Source organism: Pinus tabuliformis, chromosome 3_2 (genome assembly GCF_031772625.1).
Source record: "Pinus tabuliformis cultivar Carrire ecotype Pingquan chromosome 3_2, CPIR1, whole genome shotgun sequence".
NCBI lineage: Eukaryota > Viridiplantae > Streptophyta > Pinopsida > Pinales > Pinaceae > Pinus > Pinus tabuliformis.
The window spans coordinates 248,988,933-249,006,354 of NC_142302.1; positions in this window are offsets into that span (position 1 = coordinate 248,988,933).

Consider the following 17,422-nt stretch of genomic DNA (forward strand, 5'->3'; position numbering starts at 1 on the left):
TTGTTGTAATTTTCGAATAAGTGCCCACACTTCTTCATCATTCTTCCATTCCTCCCTTGCTTCATTTATCCAATCTAGTTGGATAATAGAAATGGCGCACAAAAATGCTTCCACATCCTCATCCTTTCTTTAGAGTGCATCTGCCACCACATTTTCCTTCCCTTTTTTGTAGATGATTTCAAATTCATAACCCAACATCTTTGTGACACATTTTTTCTCTTCTTCTAAAGATAATAGTTGTTCTAAAAAGTATTTAAGACTATCATGATCCATTTTTACCTTGAAGTGTCTTCCCATTCGGTAAGGTCGCCATTTTTTAAGTGCATGTAGTATTGCCAACATTTCCTTCTCATAAATAGCTTTATGTAAAAACTTTCCCTTGATTGGATGAATTTCAAAAGCAATGGGTCTTTCATCTTGCATTAAAACAACACCAATTCCATTTCTCGAAGCATCACATTCCACAATAAAGGTTTTTGTGAAGTCCGGTGTAGCTAAGACCGGTGCTTGGCACATTGCCTCTTTAAGATGTTCGAAGGCCTTTGTTGCTTCTAGAGTCCATGAAAATGCATCTTTCTTCAATAATGTTGTCAGAGGTGCTACTATTCTCCCATAATTCTTAACAAACTTGCGATAATACCCTGTCAACCCGAGAAATCCTCGCAGATGCTTTATGGATGTGGCGATTTTCCATTCCTTAATGGCTTTAATTTTGCTAGGGTCTACCTTAACTCCTTAATGAGATACAATATGACCCAGATATTCCACCTCTTGTACTCCAAAGAAACATTTGGATCTTTTTGCATATAATTGTTTCTCCTCCAATAGTTGTAGCACCCTGTCAACATGTTCAACATGATCCTTCCAAGACTTGTTGTAGATTAGTATATCATCAAAAAATACTAACACAAATTTTCTAGGGAAGGGTTTGAAAATGGAATTCATCAAACCTTGAAATGTAGAAGGTGCACTGGTAAGGCCAAAATGCATGACCAAAAATTCATAATGACCCTCATGAGTTCTAAATGTTGTTTTCTTGAATGTCTTCATTGTTCATTCTTATTTGATGATATCCTGAACGAAGATCCAACTTAGTGAAGTAAATTGATCCATGCAATTCATCCAGTAATTCATCAATGACAGGAATGGGAAACTTATCTTTAATAGTGAGCTTGTTGAGCTCCCTATAATCCGGACACATGCGCCATGATCCATCCTTCTTGTGCACCAATACTAATGGAGTAGAGAAAGAACTTTGACTAGGTTGAATTATACCAGCCTCTAGTATTTCTGCAACCATACATTCAATTTCACTCTTTTGGGCATAGGGATATCTGTACGGCCTGATGTTTGGAGGAACACTTCCTGGAATTAGATGAATAGCATGATCATGATCACGAATAGGTGGGATACCTTTGGGAGTCTCGAATACCTTGGAATGATTGTCCAAGACTTTTTGGAGATCTGGAGAAATAGATGATTCCGATGTGGAAACATCTAGCGAACATAATTGTGCAATTACACCTCTTTGTTCCTTTTTTAGAAGCTTGGTCATATCGTTAGAGCTTATTATCTTTCCCAATTTCCCTGCAATACCCCTTAATTCAACTTCCTTTCCTTCCATAGAAAATTTCATGAAAAGTTCTTGAAAATTAAAATCTATTGTAGCCATTGGACTCCTAGTACAACATTAGCACCTCCCATTGGAATGGAAAGCATTGGGCTAGTCAATACATATTCTCCCATGGATAACTTGATATTATGGAACTTTCCAGAGCATTTTATTGTTCCTCCAGTTGCAACCATCACTTGACACTCTGGTGCTGGATATAGGAAGCAATTCAATTCTTTTGCTACCTTACAATGAATAAAATTATGGGTACTTCCTGAATCAATCAACACTATTACCTTTTTCTTCATGATTTGTCCTTCTATCTTGATGGTTTGAGAGTGGTAATTCCAGCCAATGCATTACAAGATATGGTCAGATTCATTTCTTCTTTATCTAGGCTTTGTTCTTGGAGTATATCCTCTTCTTTTGACCTTTCTTGCTCCTTTTCTTCCTCCTCTTCACAATCTATGTAGAATAATTTCTTCTCAGCACACTTATGACCTTTAATGTATTTGCTATCATAACTGTAACAAATCCCTTTTGCTCTTTTTTCTTCCAATTGTTGTGGTGTCAACCTTATAGGTTGTGGAAGACTAGGAGCAACAACACTTACATCTTTATAGTTGTGAGTGGTATGCTTCTTAGTTGCCATAATTTTGATTTCCATTTTTCTTGCTAACCTGAATGCCTTCTCTAATGAATTAGGTTCCCAAAGGTGAACATCATGTTTGATATTATCCTTTAAATTCCCTATGAACACATCAATCCTATGCTCCTCTGGAATATTTTTTACCCTTATGTTCAATTTTTGGAACTCCTCAATGTACTCCATTATTGAACCCTTTTGTTTGAGACTTATCAATTGGCTAAAAAAAGTGTTGCTTTTTGTATCCTCATAATGTGCTGTCAGTTCTTCCGTAAAAATTGCCCAAGTGATAATTTATTTACGAGATCAAAGCCATTGATACCATACAAACTGATTTGGTTCCAAATATAAACTTGCAATATGTACCTTTTGTGTGTTTTACACATTATTGAGGTCAAAAAATTGCTCCATCTGTAATATCCATGTTGCGGGATCCTTGCCATCAAACTCCTCATATCGACTTTTGGAATATGGTGGGTCTTTGATCCAACATTAGAGTCTATGAAATCATGATTAACATTTCTTGTGTTTGCATCATGAGTTTCCTTTACTACCCTTTCACCATTAGTAAGTATTTCTTGTAGAAAATTTGTCAAATCTATCTTTAAATCTGCCATGCCTGTCATCAAATTTTTCTTCAAATCATCCATCTTAGCTTCCACACCATTCATATTAGCTTCCACGCCCTTTATCTTAGATTCCACACCATTTATCTTAGCTTCTTTTAGCTTTTGTGAGAGTGACATTTGTTGCACTTGGTCTTGTAATTTTGATATATCATGTAGCATTTCTTCCTCTTCTTCATGAGTCATGCTAGAGCTTTCAGGTTGCTTACTAGGTGTTTGCATTTTCTTTCCTCGGGGCATTAGTTACCGCTAATAGTGCTCTACTATGCCCTTTGAATTCCTTCAAAATAATTTTTCAAACCAAGCTTAAGTAAAAATTTAAAAAAATCTACGCACCTTTTTTCACTTTGTAGGAGCTCGATATTGCCTCTAATGTATCTATGTAATTTCAGATCATCCAGTTCTGAAATTGCGCTCTGCAATAGCCCTCTGTGTCCTCTTTCCAATGCTACCAGTCTAATCCAAGTTGGATTCTACAAGGAAGAGTTATGCCAAATATCCCACAGTGACCTGATTATAGACTAGTTCAGTAGAGCGAACTTGTACGACGTGCCACATGTCCCTATTTCAACCTTTGGCTCTAAACATTATATAAAAGAAACTAAAATCCATCCTCTTTATGTACCTTCTTACAAAATTTCAATTTGATGCTCAGAGAGAAAGTTATGACAACTTTCCCCAGGTCACCTGTTTGGAATGTAATTCAGGAGTCTGCAAAAAGACCAACTTCCTTAGATCATATCTCCACAAATATAATGCAAAAAGCTCTAAAATTCAGACCCGAGGTTTAGTGCGTTTTCGTCTCAAATGGGTTTTTTTTTTCTTCTGAAACGTCGCAAAAAAAGGTTATAGCAAAAATGTCAGATAACCTATTTGGAGTAGTGAAACCATAGAATCCAAAGCTCTGATACCAAATGTTATGAAACCATCGCACAAAAAGATAGAAAATATAGATCAACGCCTTAGAATTCAGCCTTTTCGAGGGGGCAACCTCCTTTACATTACACAAATGAATGATTCTTTGATGATTCAAATGACAAAACCTCCTTTCTATATATAGGAGTCTAAGGAGTCACAATATAACCCAGTCGACCTAACAATAATAATATATAGCCACAAAAATAATAATAGAGGGATTCTATGGGGCACAGTAATAACAATATGGGGACAAATAGGGGAACAACAATATTAATAAGGGATACAACTACAATAGTAATGGGGTAATCACTAGTATTATAGGGACCTAACACCACGCAATGAACTTTGAAGGAATGTGCATACTATGGTGGAAAATTCAGATCCTGCAAGTTGGGAGCAGGGGCGCTTAACTCTTTAATAAGAGCTTGATTCCATTTGAAAGACAAACAACACATCGGTCAAATAAGGTTTAAAAAAATTGCAATCTCTTCTTTGGAGTGACTATATTCTTGACTATAATTAAGAAAATTAGAGATGCACAATGAAAAATCTGTTTCTCAAACAAGTTCCTACAATTATGTCTAGACATACTCATAAAGTGTTAATTCTCTGTAGATTTCAACGAAGTCCACACCAAGCCTTTCCTCAACAACTATGGAACTCACTTCTAGAGCACAAGAAAATTGAAAACAAATTGTTGTCCTTTTCAACCTGTCTAGTCCTCCAAGCTTCATTTTCTAAACTTTGAAACAAGAATGGGAGCACGTAATCCACTTGGAAAATCAAGTAATCCACAAGAAATATGATATATTGCAGGTTCTATAATTCACTTTTTCCCACTTGGAAAGCTCTACTTTTTTCCTGCTATGCTACCTCTGTGTCACTCTACATTCATCTACACTTCTATCGACATATCTTTGCACCCTTTTCATGCAAATGCTAGTGTACTTATCTTTAGAATAAAAAAATCATAGTAACTCACTACTTTATGGTGTATGTCAATGATGGACCCAAAGTAGAGAATGTAACTACTTTAATCTTTCTAATCATTTTAGATATTCCTTTTTGTGAGCTAGTATTTTATTTTGTTTTTTAAAAGAGATTATTATAATGACATTAAAATGAAAAATTCAAGAAAAATGAAAACATTGATTTTCCTCTCAACGCAGTGAGGGATATACTCATGTCCATAGGTGCAGGAAATTTATCTCGTATAGAACAAAAGCACAAATTCCATTTTTAGTAACATCCCAAACATAATTTGTGATGAAATAAATAGGATAGTGTTGGAATATATCTTGGAAAAAGAATTGTGTAGTGTAAATCTCAGTTTTAAAAGTGTGTAAGGAAGTTTGTTTCCCACTTAGTTTTAAATGTATGCACCAACTGATCTGCAATTTGAAAATAAACTTTCACTCATCAAGAAGCAAAAAAAGAAGTGTCAAAATCGACATCTCTAATAAGGAATCACATTAAACATACAACACAGAATAATTAAATAAGAAATTTAATCCCTGTCACAGGAAGGAAGGTTTCCAAAGAATTAATTCATTGTAAATTGAAGCCAGATGAAGAATTGCCCTACCCTGTATTCATTCAAAAAACACATATATTCTTGAATGGTAAGAATCCACTTGTCATTCTCTATGTTGTGCAAACTAAATATTTCTATTGTAAATGAACAAATCGGAGTAATTGGGAGTAACTATCTCCAACACTCTTCCTAATTACGACCACTACTATGTGCTACTCTTCCTAATATGCTAGGATTACAATACTCTTGCATGCTAGTATAGGTTGTTCTCAACTACATGTTGTGTAAGCATTTTTTCCCCTTTTTTCTCCAAATTTTATATTCTATAAACATCTTCTTGTTCTTTAGCTTCATCTTTACTATGGTATTCTTCTTCAATAATGTCCTTGTCTTCTTTATCTTATTTATTTTCTACATCTACTTGTACCCTAGTTGTTGCTAATTGAACTTTTCTATTGACCCATGTAAGATAAAAAACAATATGTTCATCTTATTTCATATTCTCTTCCATTGTTCCATAAGCTTCAACAAATTTGATGGTTGTCTTTATATTTTTTATTCCTCCTATTATTATAGTCGTAATGACTTTTTCATACTTTCATCTTCACCATACTTGGGCTTTGCAAGTTACTCTTCATGAAATGCTAATTTAGCTTCATAATCAAATTCAACATTTACTGCTAGGTTCTTCTCACCTGTTGTTGTTGTTGCAAAGGTGGTTTCAATTTCATTATCTGCATGTGTATCTTCACAATGGGATTCAATTTATGAAACATGTTCACACTCTTGATCTCATACACAATCATTTTTTTCTTATACAATTTCTTTAACAAGCTTCATTGTATTGCTTAGGACAACTATAGTTTCCATGCCTTGTTGATAATATTTTATTTTAGTAAGCTCTTCCACAATCTCTCCAATTACTTCTCTGATGTCAAAATCTAGAATGCTAACCATCTGCCCAGTACCTAGAATGTATTCCATGATAGAATTTGATTTTCGATATTGTTTTTTCATCATTCTCCCATAAATTAATGCATTTGCAAAAAATAAATATATTATTGAATTTATTGAATTTATTTTTTATAGGGATCATAAAACCCATTAAACATGGTTTAAAAATGGACATTATGCATTGAAGTTTCTTGTTATCCCAATTCAGGACAAGCAATGATTACTTATATGCTATACAATATTGCGACGAACAAAGTCCTCCAAATGCTATACAATATTGTGACGAACAAAGTCCTCCAAAGGAAAAGGAATGTACTTAGAATGACAACAACCAATGAAGCATATTATATTGCATTGATAGAAGGCTTAGGAATAACTAGGGAGTATGGATCTAATGGAATTGTAGTCTTCACCAATTCTAAACTTGTGTGCAACCAGATGAAAGGTGTGTACCAAGTCAAAAAGAAGAAGTTAAAACAACTACATGGAGAAGAAAAAAATATTGCTAGTCAATTTCAATCATTTAGCATATGTCATCGTGCAAATGTTAATAGGAATCCTAGTGATCTATTATATGGGGCAATGCCAATTCAAGATTTGTGTGTGAAAGATGAATTGGTGTCAAGAAGCTCTCCATTAAAATTTATTGATGGAAATTGTAAGATATCTCTTATATGTGTGTGTTTTTTTAGTTATAAATGTGGTGTCTTTAATGACCATGTGTTTCTTTTAATACTATACTAAGTGTTCCCCCACAGTGTAATCACAACTTGGTGAACTATTAGGTGAACTATTGAGACCTGAAATGGCTTAGAAAAAATATGTATTTAATTCTCAAAATGTGCACTTCAGCATTTGTGTTTCTAGTCTTAAGTATATTTGAAATGAATAATTTACACCAAATAATTTTGAATAAATGCTTCGATGGTTACATTTATTTGTCTTATTAATTTTTTTAATTCTTGATCATTTTAAATATTTTTAAATGAATGAGGTAACTTGGTATATATATATATATATATATGGATTGAGGGTTTGGATCATCATATGAGCAGTCACCACCTGATTCTTTGAGGCATAAACAAGATAGATCATCAACTGAGTCTCATTGATTGACTAGAGGGTGACTTTCTATGCACTCCACTGAGATTGGTCGTGGATCGAGGAGATTATCAAAGAATCAAGGGAGGGCCATCATTCGTTCCATCATCATCATGGTATATATATGTTTATGTAAAATTTCTTAAATGATATTCGTAGGATCATATGTACATACATATTGAATTGAATTTTTTCAATTTAGCTTTATTATTTTATAATAAATTCCATCTTTTTTAGAAGCATCTCTCACTAGGTCGAAGCGAGTATCAAATCAATCAATGGAGGGCCATCATTCACATCATAACGGTATGGTATATATGTTTATATGCATTTATTTAAATAATAAATAGGTAGAATCATATGTACATACATATTGAATAGACTTTTATCAATTTAACTTAATTAATTTATAATTTCTATTTGTTTTAGAAGCATATATCCTTAGGTTGTCGTGTGAGGGTGCTCAACATTCTCTTGTTGGTCAAAAATCTCAATCAACTCATGTACTTGGGTGTGATGGTGCTCAAACATCTACAGGTGGTCGTGAATCTCAATCGGATCATCATGATCATCATATTAGTAAATTATATAATTTTTTTATTTTTTTTATGTTAAAACAAATCCATACATGTAAATGAATTGTATGTACATATACATGTACATGTCTATCTTTCATGTGTATAAATACATTGACATGTTTCAATATTTATATAATTATATTAAAGCAAGGGATGAAAATGTTGACTGAAGTTGGTGTAGGTGAAGCAAGACAATTCAAGAAGAAGACCATACGCCAACTACCACCTATCCATCTAATATTCTTGATGAGCTTCTTTGGGAAACAAACATCCAACAATGTATGTTACAGAGGTGCATAGCTCATTATTCAAAATTACATAAAGTTATTGGGATTTTGGAGCTCCCAGCACAAAGTCGATAACGCTTAGAAATAGTTGTGCACTCTCTAAGTACATGTCTTGATATTTACAAGAACCTTAGGCCAACAATGGATGGCTTTATAGATATGATGAGGCATATAAAGGAAACAGTGATGGGTCCCGATAAATGGGCCGAGGTAATTAGGATGGTTACAAAAGCACATGCCAAATCTATTTTTAATTTCAAAGAAGGGCCAAAAAGAAATATGCTCAAGGTGAAATATTTCAAGCACCCTGAAATAGCCTACCATTCGTATGATAGGTTCCTTGCAGCATATGGAAAGCTGCCACGGAATGAAAAGGTTCCACATTATTTTTCAAAATTATTTTATGTAGAATTATTTTTGGTACGAAATATGATTGTACTGACCTTCCATGTGAATTGTATGGTATTGGGAAAGGTAGAACATATGAACTTAAGGGTGCATTAAGGGATATTGAATCTCTTCATCCTCTGCCTCCTTTGGTACCTCAATCTCCATGTATGGTAACTTTGCGGTCGAAGATGGATGTCACTTCTCAGGTTGGTCGAGAAGCAACGGATGCCATTGTAGACAACATACAGACTACATTGACTAGAATTGATGTCATTCTAAATCGACAAAGAGCATGAGCTAATGCACGTGCTAATTTTGTATATAAATGAGATGTGTAGACAGATAATATGAATATTGAATAGGATAAAGCATATGAAAAGGCTTGTCGAGATGGTTGGCAAGACCTAATTGGTCATGAGGAAGAGGGCATGGGATCAGTATGTGTTAATGTTTAGGGTGAATATTTAATGTAATTTAGTGTACGTGTTAATGTTGATTCACATACATTTTGTAAATTTTTTCATATATAATCTAACACGAATGTATCATATGTTCACCATTTACAGTTAAGTTATTAGTTAAATGAAAATTTTGATCATATCACGGTGCCAAGTTCAGGTTCAAATGAAGATATGTTGAGAGGTGTTAATGTTTTTTGAAGAACATATTCATACTATTAATTTTATTTTATTATATCAGTATTGTGAAGACATATTTGTAAAAGAAATAATTACACATATAACTAAATGTTAAAATATTTCCATTCCATCTGGCATTTTCGACACAATGCCACTCTCTTCCTCCCTATTAGGAGATATATATATATATATATATATATATATATATATATATATATATATATATATATATATATATATATATATATATATATATATAGATATAGATATAGATATATATATCTATATATATATATATATATATATATATATATATATATATATATATATATATATATATATATATATATATATCTATATCTCTATATATATATATATATATATATATATATCCTTTGAAATAAATTGAAATGTTACCTTCTCTAACAAGATCATAAACTTGATCACCTTCATATGACACTGTAGTCTCCTCTGGTTCCATCTCTTCGAAGCTTGCAAGTGACATTTCCCCTTTATATTAAGTTTTATATGTTTCCAAGCTTTCACATACATATTGTTTTCACAAACATCATTGAATTGTGTGTCCTCTATGCAAACAGGTCAAAAACAAGCTTATTTTCTTCTATCAAATGCAAACGTATTTCAGTACTCTTTTGTTTTAATTGAATGAAATTTTTGAGTCCCTTTTACTGTTTCAACTTCATATGTAATCAATCTACCTACATCTTGGAATCCAATATGCCAAAAAAAACCTATAGTAAATTCAAATAAGAATTTAAATATGTTACTTATCTCCATATGTGCTAGTGTTGACATTTTCTAACGTTTCATCATCGATATTCATTTCATTTGTACATATGAGAATTTAATGTAAAAGAGTATAAAAATACATTAAAAATTTAAATTAAAAAATAGAGTTTGTGAAATTGAAACTAATAAATATGTATAAATTCAATAATACATGACATATGGTTTAACTTCTTCTTCACTTGAATCTCTTTCAACATCTTCAACAACATCATCATTCATTGGTTCATTTTTTTCTCCACTCTGTCTTTTAACATTTCCAATATCATCATCAATGTTATGAGGAAAATCTCTATCTGTTTACATTGCAAAATATTTTTCAAATTAGTTCATCAAATAAAAACTAAATTCCAAAATACACTATTAAATTTTAGATGTCATTTATAATATCTACATTTACATACCTGGTTCAACTTCTTGTTGAGATTGATTTTCCCTTTCAATATTTAAGTGTTCTTCCTTCTTTCTTTTGTAATAGTTTCTCGAGTATTCTCTACGAGCCTCAATTTCTCTAATTTGGTCATATTTTCTCTTTCAATTTCTTTGATTCCCCATGACAATTCAATCTCTATAGATTTTTAAAATCTAGCCCAAAAAGTCACTTTCAAAATCAAGCCCAAAAAACTCACTTTCAAAATCCAACCCAAAAAACTTACTTTCAAAATCCGGCCCAAAAAACTCACCTTAAAAATCTAGCCCAAAAAGCTTACTTTCAAAATCCAGCGCAAAAAACTCACTTTAAAAATTCAGCGCAATTTTTTTTGTCCAAATATTAGATTCAAATAAGTTTGGTATTCAAAAGTTTCACATGAATAATGTGAGTGCGAAAATGACGTTTCAGTTGAGTTTATTTATAGCATTTGGGAAAAGTAGTTATATTGGAGGGTCACATCGTTTCAATTTTGTTGCTGAAAAAAAATATAGATTTTTTTTTTCAGCTGAAAATCTTAAATTTTCGACCGAAAAGTATAAAATTTGCAGTCAAATAATATTTTCCATTAAATTCAACATCCATTCGCGGCAAAAAAAAAAGGTCGATGGAAAAGATTTTTTTTTACCGAAAACTTGCAACTCTGTAACATCTCGGCCTTGTTCACCTTTCTCTAATTTCGGAATGGTTAAACTCTGTCAAATATAGTGAGTTTACTTTTGGAACCAACACCAACATTTGCAAAAAAAATCTAAAAGTCATTATGAGTCAATGAAATCAAAATTTTGTATCTTCCAAAATACACTATGAAAAAATATGGAAAATTTATGGTGCATTACGTTTGCTCCTCCTCTTTACTGGTTATTTTTAGATTTTTAGTTTTTAACTAATATGATGAGAAACCTTGTGTTATGTCAAACATCTTCAAAATTTGCAAATTTTTCATATTGGTTCAATTCAAAAAATTCTAGTAATTATGATATGCATTTATTAGTTTTGTAAATATATCCATACTAAAGTAACGTTTTTCTATATTGTTGCAGAACAATTTTTTTCAAATGCAAGGTTAAAAAATAATACATTGTGGCAAAAAAACATGACTTTTTATGAATCCCTTGATTTTAAAGAACACACGGTCAAACAATTATTAAGTTGACATATCAAATGTGAATAAAAAAAAATCTATAAAATAAGCAATAGAAAGCTAATAAAATTTCTGACGAGTTTTATTTTTATTGTAAAATGAAATTATAAACAGAAAAATTACTTTAGCTTGTTGAAAGTTGAAAAACTTCTAAAAATGATATTTTTTTTCTCAAAAAAGGGTCAAAAGTGTAACCCAACTTCACATTTTCACCTAGTGTGCATAAAAAGTCTTTTTGGTTTCATTCAATAAACCTTCAAGAGTGAGGCCATTATTGCCTAGAGATGACTTCTCATCAGGGCATCTACTCTTAATCGGGGCCCCAACATCAAAAGGAATTTTCAGTGCCCACAACAAACATACAACCCCTCTGGCATGTCTAGGGTAAACCAAGATTTTTTATTCAAACTTATAGGAAACATGATTCATCCATAAACTCAACAATAAACAAGTTTGTGGATCTATCAAATCTATTCCATTGGGGGCACACCATACATTAAGGATGCTAAATAATTAGAAGTAGACATATGAACATTATACAACTAACACAGCCATTGAAATCATATTTACTCTCTCATCTAGGCATCACTATCAAGATTACCATTTCATAACCTAAACAAACAACACACAAACTGTGATATGTACTCAGCAGGAAATCTCATATATACACAACTCATCAAATTTTATTTTATTATCTTCTCATGACTACATTAATGAATTAAAAGTCCCCGAGGGACACTTATATGATTTTTAATCAAATGTGCCTACAACTAATGAAGAGTGAGCAATGTTCCACCACACCATAGGCTCAGTTGCATTACTCTCATTCTTGCAGTTGGACACCCCTAAGCCATACCAAGAATCCGTGAGGGAAGTTCTCACATAGCAATACAAAGTGGAGTTCTGAACCAATATCCTTCATTCCATTAGATTCCGCAGTCCTATGTTCTATCTGTCTACTTGTTATGTACTACAATTACTTCTTTCTTGCTTGTTGCAAACCTTTTCCATGAGTGCTTCTTGTCCTATGCACATAATTGTGCACATGATTTTTCTACGCATACCTCCACAAGAGCTTCCTCTGTCTATGGGAGAATCTCTATCCATGAGTACTTGTTATAAGATGGTTTTTCTCCTTATGCACCCTAAAATGTTGCCAACCTACACTTCTTTCTGTTTTCTTGTCTTTCATGGGTCAACTCTCTTCATAGGTTTTTGTCAAGTCTACCAATGTATGGTTAGATAAAAAACTTCTAGTTAGACTTCATAAATCTTCTAAGCGATATGTTACCCATACCTTTGCACAGTTCTGGTGTTATTGCCCATTCTTCTCATGGTTGCTAGAAATTATTGTTTTACCTTCCCATTGGATATTTTCTTGGGAAAAGTTTATTGTTGTGAGCCTTGAAAACACTTGGCTTAGCTAATAATACGTTGGCAAATATGAATACTTTAATTCCATTTTTTCAGCTTTCCTCCTCCTCATGACTTCATGCAGTCCATATCGAATTAAGGCTTCACTGCTTCATTAGCTAGTATTTGAATTATAATTACAATTATTCTAGGTCTTTTTCCCATTTACATTTACATGTCCATTTATAGATCAATAACATAGTTGTGCCAAGAGATGCTCCTATGACCCACGTTGGGAGAAATGTTGTCTCATAATGTTACATTAAAAGAAGTAATATAATACTACATTAAAAAAATTAAAATGTTAATAACAAAAAAAAAATCAATAAGGAACATAAATATTATTAACAAAAACCTCTTTCAATGTAAACTATAAATAAAAGACTTCAATGTCCACCTCAAATAACATAATTTTACATCAACTTTCTATATAAAGAGAGATAAAATAATTGATAGTAAAAAATTATAATCTCTTCCATAAGTGCTTTCTACCTTTTAGTATGAGTGAGATGTGTAATTCCTTCATTAAAAATTTTAATTATCTAGATGTGCATTTGAACATACACATAAAGTAAAATATTTCAATATCAACTATGTGTGTGTGTAGAGAGTGATATTTCTTATTCTATTGATGAGTGTTGATGTAATATATTTCTTTTTTGTTAATCTTGGTAGGTCCTCCTTTTTCATTCATTTATAAATCAAATTTACACCACATAGATTGGCTAGATGGCCTTAACTTGCCTAGTGGGAAACCAAGACAATTTTCCACCTATCTGCATTGTATGCTATCCAATAACAAAAGAGTTTCAGTATTTCTATCCAAGCTATATAAGTCTTTGATTCATGTCCATACTCTAAATATCTACCCATACATATTCTTGCATAAGCAAATGTAAAAGCTACCCGCATATATAAACAAAACTTAACAGGGGAGATTGTCTAATCATTCTGATCAACTGAAGCCGATTCCACTGACACTAGGTCTTTCGCATTCGAACCTGACATCTCTGTCAGTTCCAAGATACATGGGATGTGCCTCTCAATTCTGTCAAGTCTGATATCCTTCTTGTGCAGTTGAAACTGCACTTTCTGGAATTCTTGTTTATAATTCGACATGCCTTGGATAGTGACAGCCATGCCCACTGAAATCTGCTCCATAGCCTTGCCCAACAGGATTTTCATCAGCCAGTACAGGTATAAGGTCTGTTTAAATTGGGTGATCCTACCTCTAGTGTTTCCAAGGTCCGGGACAAGGGTCCTCCAATCCTCCATTTGCCGTGTCGTCTCACTTTCCTGTTTGACTTCCTCTTCCCATTCCTCTATAATTTTATGAGTACCTTCATCTGTGCCCTCATGGTATACCGCTACAGCCTCACTGATAAGTATTTCCACATTTTTCCTACCTTTGTGTGCCTCAGATGTTCCTGGGTTCGTTTCCTTTCTCGTCACTTGGGCCCATCTTCCACGGCCACGACTTTTCGTAGGATGAACCATTTTTGCGCTACCCCAGTCCTGTGAGCTCCTACAGTTAGATGAATTTCTTGGTGTTAAGGATGGCGTCACAGAACCCGTCCGGTGCACCAGCGTCCTCGTCCATGATCAAACCAAACTAAAACACCCAAATGTATCCCTTTTCTCTTGTTTATGCCTTCACAACCATAACCCTCGCTTCCGCCTTTCACACCTTCATTGCATGCAATCATGCAAAGGGAAAACGCACCCCTCACCTTGAGCGTGTGGGGGGAAGTGGTACATTACTCAGAGGTACCCTCCATTAACCTCTATTTGGTTTCCCAACCACCGGCTCACACCCCAAATGGGGTTCTATCCTCTTATAAGGCCATAGTGGAGGCTTTGCCTCTGATCTTGTACCAAGATTTCAACCAGAGTTCGATACCTATCGTCCCATGGTTGGACTGGGCAAAGTTTTTTCATTCAGGTCATTTTGATGGTTACTCCCCCAGTTGGCTAAAAATTTTGCCCCTTTATTCCCTTCTCTCATGACGTGATTGACCATGATGTAGTCAAACTTGTGTATCAGCTCACTGATTTCTTGGATTAGTCTGGCAGTTCTCCAACTGTGTCTAAGCTTATCCCATTTGGATCCATGGTTCATCTTTGTCAATGTGTCGATGACCAGGCTTGAGTCACCCTCAACCACTAAGTTTCGATATCCCATATGAATAACTATTTGCAAACCTTGCTTGGCCGCAACAAATTTTTCTTCGTTATTACTGGTGAACCCAAAAGAATCAGTATATATTAACCGATTGTTGGCCTAGGAATCCTGGAAGAGGCCACCTAGGCCTGTCGATCTAGGGCTACCTTTTGAGGCCCCACCAAAAACTGATTTTAATAAATCCTTCCCCCGGGGCAGTGACGTTAGCCTGAGATGTCATTCCTACCCTACATTTTTTCCAAGAAGTGGGAGCTATCATTTACAGAGATAAGTTGATCTTTTGCAAAATTCAAGCTTCCTGGGGGGGAACCTGCCAATCCTCTTGGTGCCATTTCTCTGCTAAGATCATTTCCCTGATGTTCTGAATTATTCCTTCCGAGACTTGTTCTTGAGTTGAGGATTGGTTCTTGAAGATTCGATGATTATGTTCCTTCCAGATGGCCCATAGGTTTAGTCCTAAGGCCAGTCCCCAAGCTCTATTTATCACTAGGCTGGAAAAGATGTGGCTTCTCCAAAGGATAATTGTTTCCCTAATACTATGGTGATCCCGATCCATTCTTCTAAAGACTCCTTACATCTACCTCCATTTTTGTTTTGTAAATGGGCACGTGTTAAGCATTTGCTCTAGATCTTCACTATGCTGATGGCACAGCCAGCAGTAGGAAGGTCCATGAAATCCCCTTTTTTTTAGCTGATCCCAAGTTAGGATATGCCCTTTACTAACTAGCCATAATAAGTGTGATACCTTTGGCCACCATCCTCCATTCCATATTTTTTTCCATATTATATTTTGTCCTTCCTGGACTTGTCTTATTCGAAGGTCATATGCTTCTCTTATGGTAAAGGTCCCTTTTGTGGTATGCCCCTATCTCATAATATCAGGATCATTCTGGACTGTTAATTGTCTTGATCTCAGCTATTTATATAGCTCAGTCCACTTCTCAATCTCTGAGGCCCGATGACAATATTCCTTCTTTTTCCATTGTCTCCAGCTCCCCACCCCTTTCTTCTTTCCAAAGCTGCTCTACTAGGTGTATGTTCTTGTCTCTGGTGTATATAAATATGTCCCTCAATTCTTTCCTTTCAATCAGTCATTCACTTTGTTGCCATGAGTCTTGCCAGAATCTTGTTGTTTTATCATTGTGGATTTTTGAGAAAGCATGTTGGTTAATGAGGTTCCTGTTTTGAGTTATCAGGTTCCACATTGCTGATCCTTTAGAAGGGTCTCTGTATCAGATAATATCTTCAGTTCTTTCTGGAATGTTATATTTTCTTGTCCATATTTGTTTCCAAATATCCCCCCCTCCGCCTATCCACCTCCACTATAATTTTTCTCCCATAACTTGGTTCGGAGTGTAGGGGTCTCTGATTCCTAGCCCTCCTTCCATTTTCTTTTTCACCAGACCCATCCAAGATACCAAGGCCCATTTTCTAACTTGTTTTGCACCACCCAAAAGGAATTTTTTAAAAATGTCAACCATTTTGGGGCAAGCCCCTCTTAGGGTGGCCATACCAAATAGTTGATAAATGGGGATAGACTGAAGCATGGATTTGAGAAGGGTTGTCCAGCTTGCTAAGTTAAGGAATCTGAAGGCCCAACTGCTTATCTTTCCCTAAAGATTTTGAAGAATCGATTACCAGCAAGGGTTCTTCAAGGAGTTTTCGGATAGGGGAATTCCTAGATATTTAGATAGGAGGGTCCTAATGCCAAACCTCAGGATCCTGGCTAGGTAGGTCCAAACATTTCCCTCAGTGTTAAAAAATAAAATACATGATTTGTCATTATTTATCCTTGTCGTCGAGGCCTCCATGAAGGTGAGAAGAAGTTGTTTTATTTGACGCACTTCTCATAGGGATACCTAAAAAAGGAGCATGATGTCATCCACAAATTGTTGGTGAGTAATGGCTAGGTCATTGCCCCAGATCCTCAAGTCCCAAAGCCTAGATTCCATGACTTCATTTTTTATCAAACAACCCAGCCCTTCTGCTATGAGAATAAAGAGAAAAGGAGATATTGGGTCTCCCTATCTTAAGCCACGAGTTGGTTTGCAGGTGGGGGTGGGAGACCCATTCAGCATGATAGAGATAACAGGGGAGGAAATCATGGCATGTATCCAGTATATCCATATTTGATTGAAACCATAGGCTTTGAGGATCCCATT